At 41.4% G+C, this 12,884-nt stretch overlaps 1 protein-coding gene across 1 annotated transcript in view; it reads right to left on the bottom strand.

Moving 5' to 3' along the window:
- The window catches only part of RAB40B (RAB40B, member RAS oncogene family), a 59,008-nt gene that overhangs the window by 7,898 nt on the left and 38,226 nt on the right, over positions 1-12,884 (bottom strand). The gene's annotated exons all lie outside the window — the stretch shown is intronic.

The following is a 12,884-nucleotide window of genomic DNA, read 5'->3' as shown; positions in this document are numbered from 1 at the left end:
GGGGGGGGGGGGGGGGGGGGAGGAGAAGAGACACACAAATGTGTCATCTTTCAATATATACATAAAAACTAGTCAGAAACTAGTTAGTTATATGATGGTGGGTTTTTGTATTACCACCCACAATGAGGCTCACATCATTGGTTTACAACACTGGGCTTAGGTACTACATCCATAAATGGCCTAACACATTAAAAAGAAGACAGACATAAAATAAAATAGATTTTCAAATTCATTTTTATGTAATATTCTTTAAGATATGTAGCAGTCTGAAGACTGAATCAAAGATTTATTATTCAATAATTTCTCATAATACAAAAATTAGGGGTCATAAATTTAAACTAGGAGTTAGTAAGTTTAAAAACTAACAATAGAAAGTTATTTTTCACATAGAATGCATTTAGAGTGTGGACCTCATTGCCACCAGATGCGACAGAAGCTGACAGTTTAGCCAGACTCAGAAAGGGATTGGACAAATTCTTGGAGGACAGAGGTATCAGTAGCTATTGAGCATGGGAGTTAAGGGTACAGCCTCTGAATCAGAACTTCCTAGACCAGGGGTTGTCAACTGGGGTTACGGGTACCCCCAGGGGTACTTGGAAAGGGGCTAGGGGGTACATGCTGGCAGGCAGGGGCAGAGCTGCCACCCACCACTCCGCCTCACTGCCTCCCAGGAGCAGGGCTGAGGCAGGGGCAAGGGCAGAGGCTCCCCTCTTCAGGCTGCATAGGTGCTGGCTGGTTGGCCAGACACAGCAGGGTGGGGAGCTCTCATGCAGCAGGCACTGCCACCATTCATCACCCTGTGCCACCGCATGCAAGCTCCCCCACCTTGCTCCATGTCTGGCCACCCCCCCTCACCTCCCTTCCATTCCAGCAGAAGTGTACCCCTGGGTATACTCCTTAAAAAAGGCTGAAAATCCCTGTCCTAGACCTTAAATGCTGGAGGCTGTAAGTGGGAAAGGAATGGGGGGCCGGGAAATCTAGTTATATCCTGTTCACTCTCCCTTCCAGCATCCACACTCTGGCACTGTGTGATACAGAACACTAGGCAAGATGGATTTATGGTCTGACCCAGTAAGCGACATTTCTTATGTTTTTATGTAAACTATGCTACTCTCTGAAGTTATTTCTCCTTACCAGCACCCCGGTCCCTGAAAAATGCCTTGAAAGAGTTTGTGCACACAAAATCTTTTATTAGACCAACTGAGTAGTTGGAAAAAAGTTCTTGGCAAGCTTTTGGGTGTAGTCACCCTTCTTCAGGTCCAATAAAAGATATCGCATCTACTCAAAGAACCTTGCCTGCAAATGGAAAGAACTGCATTTTAGTTGCAAGCTGGTGGCATAGTCCCACAAAGCAAGTGCCACTGTACTTTGGATAATATGCCTCCAGGATTGGCCTTTCTTCTAGAAACAAATTAAGAGTCAGCAACTTCAGATTTAGCTTTATAGACTCACTAAATCAGGATGCTCATAATTAAACCCTGGTGTTCCCTTTGATATTCAAGTAAAACACACTGTTAGGAGACTACTGTCAGATTTAGTCAATTGTTCTAGATTTTTCTCTTACACCAAATCACAACAGTGATATCAAAGAGAAACTTAGCAGTTACCAAGTTTATTTTCTAGGTATACAATTAATAATTACTGGGCAGGAACATAAGCAATGAATACAACCTCCACAGACTGGGGGATCTGCAGCTGTTATCAGTCTACACACACTGCTTAAAGTGCTGTAATGGGTTGTCATTAGGAGTAATTGATGGAAAAGGCTACACCCAAACAGCTGTTAAGAGAAATGAAGAGATCAGTTCCCTCTACTTTGTCCTAGGGCTAAACCTTCGGGACTCTTATATTAGAAAACAAATGCAATAAAGGACAGTTGATGCCCAGATTCACAAACTACAGCATCTCAAGATTTTATTCAGAATAAAAAAACCTGAAAGTTAAATTACCAGCCAGAAATTACCGCAGGAACGGTCAGTTTCTGTCTAACAGCCTGTGCAAATTCCTGGAGAGAAGCAGAGGGACAGAGCTACTTCCCCAGTAGGTTGTTTGTGTGCCATTTGTCTTGTGTGCATGAAATAGATGTATGCTGTAGTAAATGGGAATCTAGTGTAACTTGCTTTTCAAACAGGCACAGTCAGTCAATTTCTGTTCTGTGTCTACACTACAGTTCCTTGCCATGACAATGTAGCTAGCAGATGGTACAGTGTTTTTATTGTTGTTGGAATTAGTCATTTCAGCTCAGAGCAAGCTACGTCATAAGCACGTTGGCATGATTTGCAGTCCTAGAAAAGATAGGATGCCCACTAATCCTTTTAAATCTTATATGTTCCTCCCACAACAACATGAAAGCAACTGTTCAGTTTGATGGGTCCACTTCCGACAGCTTTGAGATGAAAGCAGAGTGAAGCAAAGATGTGTTCTTGCCCCTGCGTTCCTTGGAATCTTCTTCTTGGTACTCCCAAATTGTGTGATTAAAGGTACGGAAGGTGGAGTGTATGTTCACACAAGATCAGATGGGAAACTCTTCAACCAGTCATGACTCAAGGTAAAGGCTAAAGTTAGAAAGGTGTTTATCAGGGAGCTTCTATTCGCTGATGATGCTGCCCTTACAGCCCATGGCGAAGGCCTACTACAAGAACTCATGGATCGCCTTTCAAGAGCTTGTCAGGCATTTGCTCTATTAGCATTAAGAAAACTGTTGTACTAGGACAGGGAGTTCCATCAATCACCCTTAATGAGAACCAGCTAGAAGTAGTCCAGAAGTTCAGCTACTTAGCTTCTACAGTGACCACCAACCTCTCACTGGATGAAAAATTTAATGTTTGCATTGAAAAAGGCAGCCACCACCTTTAGCAAACTAATTAGAAGAGCATGGAACAACTCTAACCTTACCATCAAGACCAAAATGCTAGTGTACAAAGCTTGCATACTCAGCAAGGACAACCTATGCACATCAAGAGAGAAGATTAAACAGCTTCCACCTGCACTGTTTATGCCGCATACTTAACATCAAATGACAAGATAAAGTTAACAATGCAGAGGTTCTTTAAAAGGCAAATTTACCAAGTGTGACACCCCTACTCAGATGGAGATGACTGCGCTGGCTAGGCCATCTGAGCAGATTGGAAGATGGACATATACCTAAGGACATGCTATACGGGGAATTATCAGAGGGAACAAGAACAACAGGATGCCCCAAGCTTCACTATAAAGACGCATGCAAGCGAGTTATGAAGGCATTTGGAATTGATCCTGGCCAATGGGAAACCTTGGCAAGCAATCGGAACAAATGGCATCGTCATCTCCACCACGGTATTGAAGTCCATGAAAAGAATTGGCTCTAACACCTTGAAGAGAAAAGAGTCCACAGGAGGCAAGCAGCTCTCAGACCACCCAACCATAGAGTCCACAGGAGGCAAGCAGCTCTCAGACCCCCCAATCAGGACACACATTTGCAACCACTGCTACAGACTACGCAAATCTCGGATTGGACTTCAGTCTCATAGGACACTGCAAACCATCTACCTCATCAGCTGCAATTTCCACCATCTCTCTCAGACCAAAGGATGCCATACAGAATTAGTAATTTCAGCTCAGCGAAAGCTGTGTCATAATCATGTTGTCATGCTTGTCTATGCCAACCATGAACTATTTTGGCAGTCTTCCGGCTGCCTTCCCACACTGCTTTGCACCCTACCCTTATGTGTGGCTCTGTTTACCTGTGTAGCCTCTACTGCTTTGAAGTGACAGTTACTCAATGTTACCTCCCTGTTAAAATACTGGCATACTGCTAGGTCTTGTTCATCTACAGTAGCACTCCATGAATCAGCCCACCTAGTCACACGTCCCTTGCACCAGCACACCACCTCTTCATAGTTCCAGCTGAATCTGCAGCGAAGCCCTACACCTCTTTGCTCTTTCAGGCGAGGCAAAGGCACAGGAATGTCTAGGTTCTAGGCCCAGAGGAAATGCCTAGGTTCTAGGCACAGAGGCAAACAATTGTGAGGGAATCATTGTGGCAAAGCAGGATCTCAGCCATGCAGTGCTGTGTTAAAACAAGGGATATTAAGATAACTTACAAGTAGGCAAAGCATTAAAAAACAGACCTATCCATATGATGAGTTGGGCAGGATTTGGGCACAAGACATTATCAACCCGCAGTCCTTCTCAGACATGACCAACGCACAAAAGGAAGCTAAGAATCGCACAACTGAAAACCCTTACATGAAGATGCGATTGACAGCCAGTAGTTCTTTAATAAAACCAAAGCCAGACCCTCTTGCTCAATGCATAGACTCTCCTACCCACCTATTGTGCTGTGCGTTCCCGTGTGCCAACCATACCAGATTTAGAAAGAAGAGAAAACGCATAGACATGCTTAGTTGGAACCCTGACGAAGGGTTTGTGAACCCGAAAGCTTGCTCAGTAACTATTCTCCAACCATTTGGGTTGGTCTAATAAAAGATATCAGATTCACCCAAGGAACCTTGTCTGCCTAGTTGGAATCAAGGGATTCCATGTTCTAGTTAGCAGGTATTTAGCAATTTTTGGTCAAGAAAACAACTAATCCAGTTCATTAGTGCAAAGTTATTATGAAAACCAATCTGAACAAAGCTTTTCAGTCTCAAAATGGCATTTTATATCAATAGAAATGCACTGAAAGATACATTGCTGCAATAAGCAACTCAGGGTAAGAAACATTAACAAAGCTCTCTCAAGACACAGGCAAACTGCATATGCATCAAATTCACAGCAAAGCTGCATTCATGGCACAAATTTTGATCAAGTCTATAGAGAATAGCATTGTGATGGTATTTTAGATACTAAAGTGCTCTACCAAGACACTAATAATGCAAGGCAGGGCTATCGACATCTATCTAATCTCACCATTTCCTTCCAGCCACGGGCAATTTCACAAGATACCACTCTGATAAATAACAGCAACCTTTATCTTGCTGGATTCATCTTTGCTTTTGTCACCAGGTAGTTCTCTGGCAGTTTAATCACATGGACCATGACACTCCCTCTAGTGCTAGTACTGGCTACAGAATTGCTGCCCGCACAGGTCCTGCAGTTCCCATTCCAGCCTGTAAGTGGAAATGCTGCACAATGAAACAATAATCCCACATGCCTCTTCCAGCAAAGACAGACAACCAATGAACAATAACTGCTTTCATTACTCTCTTCTTCCAGACTCAGCATCTGAGGTGTCCAGATGCTAAAGGACACTGACATGGACCATTACCCAACATCTGGCAAACTTCAAAGTGAAGTGGAAAAAAAGAAACATTCAGTAGTATTGTGGAAGCTTTGGAGAAAAGAGAGACACTTCAAGAGTGGAGGGTACTTCTTAGGAAGAGAAGAGTGGGAGAAAAAGGCTAAGAGAGGTCAGTTCCTCTGCAGAGAAAGGAACTGGCAGAGAAAAGGCATGGTGTTACCAGGGAGTTATCAGAAAGGGGGCTTGCAGTGGTGGAGTGGAGCTGTAGCATGATCTAGAGATTAAGAAATGCACAGGGAGATGCACTGCAGCTGATGGACATAACTGATAGACACCATTGTAGGTAAATATTCTCCAAAACTGTACTTGCTTTCCCCCCCCACCATTTCCCCCTTTGGGTACTTTGTTGCTTCCATGAAAGCTTCAAGGTTCACCAGCTCCAATTCTAGACTCTAGCGAACTCTTATTGGGAGAAACCCCTTGCCAACAGGATCCCCTACCACAGCTGCTTCCAAGAGGGCAGCATAAACATATGAGCCTTTGATCCCTTCTGCTCAGATGTGGATGGCTGGAATGGGGTGGCACCAACCCAAGATTCCCAAATGGTCACCAAGAAGAAAGGTAGATGACAGCAACTAAGCTTTTCTGCAGGGAGCCAGAAGTTTCAGTTCCCTAAGTCTGCATATCTCCTACCTTTTAATTCCAGTCGCATCTGTTTGCACTTTAGGGGTGAAAAAATTAAATTACAATTTTGTATTTTCTATTTTTAATCTTCACCTATTAGCCAAAGTGTTCCTAAGCCATGAAAGCCCATCCTCCACCATTTTAAAATTCTGAAAGATCTGCATGGCCTATGTAACAAATCCATCATGTTGTCAGTGGAACCCAGTATACTTTGCAGTCCTGAAACTTCAGCAGCTTCAGAAGTGTGTGCAGGAAACAAAGCCTATAAAACAGACCCTCCTCCCCACACTTATTGGGAAAAGCCCTGTGCAACTACTGATGTGAAAGTCATAGTGAAATCACATCCACTATTAAATATCAAATTCATGAAGAGATCCACAGAATGGTTAGCATGGACTTACCTCCCACTGTGGGAAAGAGAAGAGAAAAAATTCCTGAAGATCTTTGAACCATTACATTTCTTTTAGACAAACCCATATAAATGCTAGGAAATACTTTGTGGCTGTCAGCCACACCTTGGAGCACAGTGGAGAAGTATCTTTTTTGATTTACAAACTGAAACCTGGCACAGGAAGCGAAGAAGCATACAAGTTGCTCTAAAGCAACATGGAACCCCACCATAGGAAAAGACATCAGCTGACTGGAGAGCATTACAGTACATGGCAACAGTAAGTTTAATAGCAATACACAGCTCCATTACAAGAGCCCTAATGATTGATCCGACATACTGCTTAGGGGGGGGCTGAGATTTTTCATAGCAATATCCAAATGCTTCTCACCCGATAAAGGGAATTCCAGTTTGGCATGTTGCCTCTGCAGCAATCTCTACACAAATCCATGAATCATCTTGAAGTACTACAGCTGTTGCTGGTCCTCCCAGAACTACACCAGAATCCTCTCAGAAGTCTATAGTAGTTTAACAAGTCGAGACATAGCATTTTTCAGACTGAATACGTTCCAAGAAATGCCCCTCCTGAAACAGTTGCTCAGTCATGTTGGCCTCCTCATCTTCCTCTGGTGCAGCTGAAGGTTCAGAAAGGAAAACCATTTTGCAGTTCCTCCTGCAGCTGTAAATACTTCAGCCAAAAGTTGTATGGCAGCTGAACAGATTGCTCATCCTCCACACCCAAGAGCAAAGAAGCAGCAAAAGGTGCGTCGTCCTCAGTTACAATACCTTCGGGGCCACTTAAGGAAAGTTGGTGGAGCACACCCCATCACTTGCACAGATCTGTGCCTGAAGTCACAATAAAGACTGCTGACTAGAATACAGTGACCCTGTCAAACTGCCATTGTTACAAACACTAAATAAGATTATGGTAACTGAATTTTGAGAAAGATTTTTTTGCCCAGTTTGCTTACTTGGGGGCAATAAAGTTGAACAGAGGTGGGTCCATTTCAGTGGCACAGTATGCAGAATTTAAAATGCATTTGAAACCTTCAAGATGATACAGAAGTATCAGGCCTGTTGGGGACAAATGCTGAACCTTTCTATTGCGCAAAATTCCTCTACTGAAATCAATAGCAGTTTTTGCTTGATTATGAACCATAGAATTAGAGCCATAGTATTTGAGAAAATAAAAACTTCTCTTTGCCTTTATTTGTCACTTCAGAGTCGACCTTACCGTGGAGAAAGCCAGCTAACAGTTGTCTGGAGTTCCATCAAACACCTAGTCAATGAATGCAGGGCCAGATTGTGTTATAGTGAGAAGTACTCTCCAGTGAAAATGGGACTGTTTAATGGGAGATGCATAGGACCAAAAAAATCCCCCCCAAATTGTTAGGGTACACTTCACATTTGCATCCAAGGTAATGGTGCAGAAACTGCGAGAAGCCTACTGAGGCCTTGTCTACAAAGAGGTATGGGTTTGCCTCCATGTAATTAAGACTGGTTAAACTTAAGTTAAATAATTAGTAAAATAACCGGTGTTCCAACTGGCCCAGAGACTCCCAAATAGCTATGTTATTGTGGTTGTAATGCAAGTTCTGGAAGCCCAGTTATTAATATTAATATGTGAACTAGAAGACAAAAGGGGTACTAAGCTATGAACAAGGGAGTCTCTGTCCCAAAGAGTTTACAGTCTATTTAGATGAGACAGACTCGGGGGGGGGGGGGGAAGCAAGTGATAAGACATCAGCAAAACTGAAAGAGTTTGCTTCCAAACATCAAATGAGCTTTATTAATTGTTTTAGTTTTGGGATGGGTTTTTAATGCATTTTGTAGAGAGTGTTATAGGGAAGGGGTGGGGGAGAAGGGAAAGGATTGAAATTTTCAGTGAGGAAGGGAAGGATGGAGAGTCTTACAAGGTTGGTGGATTAAGGTGGAACTGCAGCAATTCTAGGAGGGTAAGCAGGACACCCACCCACCCACAAAATGCTAATCAACAGAAGAATATCCAGAATAAGAACTAGAGACAGTCTTACATTGCCAGTGCCCAAAGAGTTGGTGAAAGTAAGTGTTAATAAATTAGAATTGTGTCAGTTATCTCCCTATTTTGACAGCAAGGGAAGAGAAAAAGCCCATGACAACTAATAACAACTGTGGCCTAAACAAGATTAGCGTTTGGTGTCTCATCCAAGCACTCACCAAGCTCATCATTACTTATCTTGTCAGATATGACGACGTAACAGCCATGACTGGAACACAACTTTTATTTTTGGGACATGGATTAGTCACTGCAAAAGTGGATGTAATCTCTAAAACAAAGCTTTCTGCACTGTCGTCTTCTTGCTGCTTTTCTTTTCCCAAACCTGAGATGAAGTTACCCATACATTATCTATGAAACTGTATGCATTTCTGATTGTGAAATGACAGCCTGCCAAGAAAGCATTTTAACCTGTTCTAACAGATCACAGAATGCTGGTTTTGTGAAAATGTCTGGGGAAAATAAACTAATGTGCAAATTCAGCTAGTGTATACAAACAGCTGAACAGAATCTGAACTTCTTAGCAATTAGCATTAGCCACTGTGATCTGAAGAATCAAAATGAAAGGCTTTTGCCATGAATCATTGGGAACAGCATAAAACCATAACAATGAGACCAACAGATGTGGATTGTGTTGTTGTAGAAATCAAATGCCGTTCCAGAACATTATTCAGTCATTTAGTAAAACAGACTGGCTTCATCTGATATCAGATTGAAGGCCTGCGATATGAAATCTATTTCTATAGAGCAGGGAGAAGAAAGAGGCTGCTATATCAAGTAACGTGGTTGGTGTCAAGAGCCTATTACAGGTGCAGTAAACAAAATATTTTTGGTTCCTCATATAGTTTTAGATGTGCAACATTTTCTGTAGAAGACAAGAAGTATTTTACCTCTGCTGGGACCAACATTGATTTTGTTGCTGTTACTCTTAAGTATTTGTTGTAATGAAAAATAATTTAATTAAAAGTTATTAATTTTAATGTAGATATTTTTTAATTGGAACTCAGAGTTGGATTTCGCAATAGCTATGCTGTGTGGTGTCGGTAGCAAAAAAGCGTGTTCTTCAACAATAGTTCTGTACTGTAGCTGTCAGGGAAATACATTACACAATTATGAATATAAGAGACCCATTGATAGACACAATACAAACCCACTTAGAGAAGTACTTACTTTTAAACCTGTGCTTTGGTATCTTTCTGAACTGAGATCTAGAACTGGACAGTTCTATTGCCTTTTGTTTTATTTACAGGAAAAAAATGCATCCCTTTCCTTTGTGTGAGTTGTTCTTGAATAGATTCCAATCTTGATCAACACTTGTTATTCAACTAGAACTATTCAGCAGATGATTTAGAACATGTTTCACCTAAGTAGTTGTTTGTGAAATCCTAACATTTGAAAAATGTACAGTCTGTGGCAAGTAATTATTCAGCTAAACCACAGTGTATCATTTTTACTCCTTGGCTGGATGGCAAACATTCACACACAAGTGGTGCACACTGGTTGCATTCAAATACCCTTTTTATTTATATGCAAATGTTCATTTTCTCGCACAGAAAAGCCCTTCCTCCCCAAACAAACAAAAAATGGCCATTTGCAAGCAGTAAACAAATCAGAGCACATTCAAAATGGCACTGAAAATACCAGCTCTAAAATCAATAATAGTCGAAGTCATGGGGCACTAAGGGAGATGAGCAAACATGTTCCTCCCTATTAAAGCTTTACTACAGCTGCTGTTGTTTGAAATTATGTTACATTATAATAATAGTGGTATTTACATTTTTATATTAAGTTGTAAATTAGGCAGTATTCAAACTGTGCTTAACACTGTACTTAAATAAAGTATCCTAATTCTACCTCTGTAATAAGAACATTTAGAAAAGTTAGGTCGTGTTACCTCTCCAGCCATTCTATACGTGACCATAAAGAGTCAAATGTTTTAATATCATAGGGGACTGTTCCAATTTACTACCTTCATCAGCCTTCTGAAGGAAAGATTCTCCCACCTCCATCACTGAGAGCCTCCCTCGTGATAGAGACCTCAGAACTGTAACTTAAGGAAAGGGGGAGATGGAACTTTTTTCTCCTTAGAAAAGCTTATGTTTTCTTAATCAAACATACTTATTATGACTTCCAGCTGACATGATGTTTCAAATTAGAAAGTTAGACCCTCAGGCTGCTTACAGATGTAAAACAAACAAACCAGCCCTTTATTTTAAGCTCCACATACCCCTGCATCGAGCCCAGTGCATGCCAGGAAGAGGCAGCACGTTAGTTGGGCCCAACTCACCCAATGTCTGCATAGATCAGGCACTTCAGTGAGACTTTTTTGGTACTTTTATCTAATAGCAAATTCAATCTGCTATTAGATAGAAGCACCAACAAACCCTGCTAAAGCACCTGATTGATACAGATGCTGCAGAACCGGGTCAAACTAACATGCTGCTTCTTCCGGTAAAGTGGGGGGTTTTTCATGTCTGTTAGCAGCATTAATCTAAGGGAGTCCAGTAAATAAGATGGGGGGGGGGGGGGGTCACTAAAAAAAGGGGGGGGGGGGGGGTTAACTTTACCTGCCTTCTGCTACAAGAAAAATTATACTAAAGCTACTGGCTTAAGACTTATAAATCTAGGGAATGCCTGTATGCTCTGGTGTTTTTTAATTGAATAATGCTTTGTCATTTTCACTTTAAATATGGGATCTAGGGCTATGGTAAACTGGCAATCTACCAGGTGAGGTCAATAAGATTTGTTACCTCTGAAGGGCATGCCCCTTCCCCTCTGCCCCCAATGACAATGACTTCCACCAATGACAATAAAAATTGGATTTACAATGGAGAGCCACTGTTCCTATCTTAAGTAACATAACTCGATAATCTGAGACAGCATTATGGCAAATATCATCAGTGCCAGAAGAAACCTTTCCAAATGCAGAGATGTTAAAATGGCAGTAGCTATTTCTGATCATATTCAGTACTGGATGTACACATGTTCACCAGTACAGTGCTTATATTCACGTAGGTGACTGTTCCCACCAGCTAACATTTCTTTAAACATAAAAAGCAGTACTTGAATCTTCAGAGCTTTAGGACACTTTCTTACTAAATATACTAATAACCAGACACTTCCAGAAACCAATTTAGTAAGGATAAATTTGTCAAAAACAACTCCACACAAAGTCACCCCACAACAGAGCCCTGTCACGTAAGGGATACTTTACCATCAATCTGCCAAAGCTTTTCAATGCAATTGCTTAGGTGCATTTACTAGGGTTACCCGACTACCTTCAATAAAGAAACTTTATGCAGAAGGTAGATTTAAAAAAAAAAAAAAAAAAAAAAAAGAGTGCATCCTTGTTTGCCTCCAGCTTTTATTTAAGGCAGGGGTTGGCAACCTTTTGTCATCACTGGCCCAGGTCTGCTATCCAGCCCCTGTTGTAGGCTGCAAATCTCCTCCCCCGCCCCGTGATCAGCAGATGCTGCCATGGGACTGCAGAACAAGGCAGGCAGTAGGACCCAGGGACACCTCCTCTGCTGTCCCAGTTGGAGCATGCTGCCAATTCCCCAAGCTGCCAGGGCAGGATCCAATCCCTTTATAGTTGGATCCGGCCGGGGGGGCGTGGGTTCCTGACCCCTGATAAGGTCAAGAAGAAAGCTAGCTTTGAATCTTATTTTAAAATAACAGACATGCCCCAGTCTTATTATTGCCAAGCAACCTTCTATGAACAAATTCAGGGAATGCATTCTCCATTGTTTCAGAATATCTATTCTATATGATAACAGTGGCATAACTATTTCCTGGCAGCCCTCTCTGTTTTGGCTTACAAGTACAACATTTCCAATTGCTTACTATACATCCTGCTCACAAGAATACAAGGCAGACAGGCTACACAGGCAAGAACCACTTACACTTCATATATCCATGTAGTTATTTTATACATCATTTCTACCCTTTGGAGCCCTTGCTTGCTTTCTTTTTTTTTCTTAACTAGTAACATGTTACTTTAAAAATATAAAACTCACAGGCTACCACACTTAAGGGATCATAAAGCAAAGGATGAATGAAAACATGCTTGTAACTAACAGAATCTCCAGAAGCAGTTTGTGAACCAGGCTGTGCAAACAAATACTTTTCATCAGAATTTTTGTAACCCAAAACTTCAATTTCTAAAGCTGACAGAAATAAAATGTTTGACTGTTTAAACATAAATCCAGAGAAAAAAAAAAGAAGGAAAATTCTCATGTAGAAATCAGAGGTTGTTCAATTAATCTGAAAGGCAGAGTTAAGCCTTGATAAAGCAAAGTGACCTATTAAAATATGAATGCAAGTTAGCCTGCAGAATTCCTTACCTGGAGATAAGAAGGCCAGAAATGTAATGCATGAAGTTAAAGAGGTAAAACTATTGGTAATTAACTTTCACTTATGGCCTAAAAGTCTGTATGTGGGCAGTTCCTGCACAGCAGCTGACACTGTTGTACAGATTCCATTCTGTTACATCTCAGTAACTTGCTCATGTCCCCATAACATTCAAACAGTAAACTGCAGGGATTTTTTTTTCCCTA

Source organism: Alligator sinensis, unplaced genomic scaffold (genome assembly GCF_000455745.1).
Source record: "Alligator sinensis unplaced genomic scaffold, ASM45574v1 scaffold694_1, whole genome shotgun sequence".
NCBI lineage: Eukaryota > Metazoa > Chordata > Crocodylia > Alligatoridae > Alligator > Alligator sinensis.
Note: the sequence above shows the minus strand (reverse complement) of the source record. Positions and strands in the feature narration are given on the sequence as shown.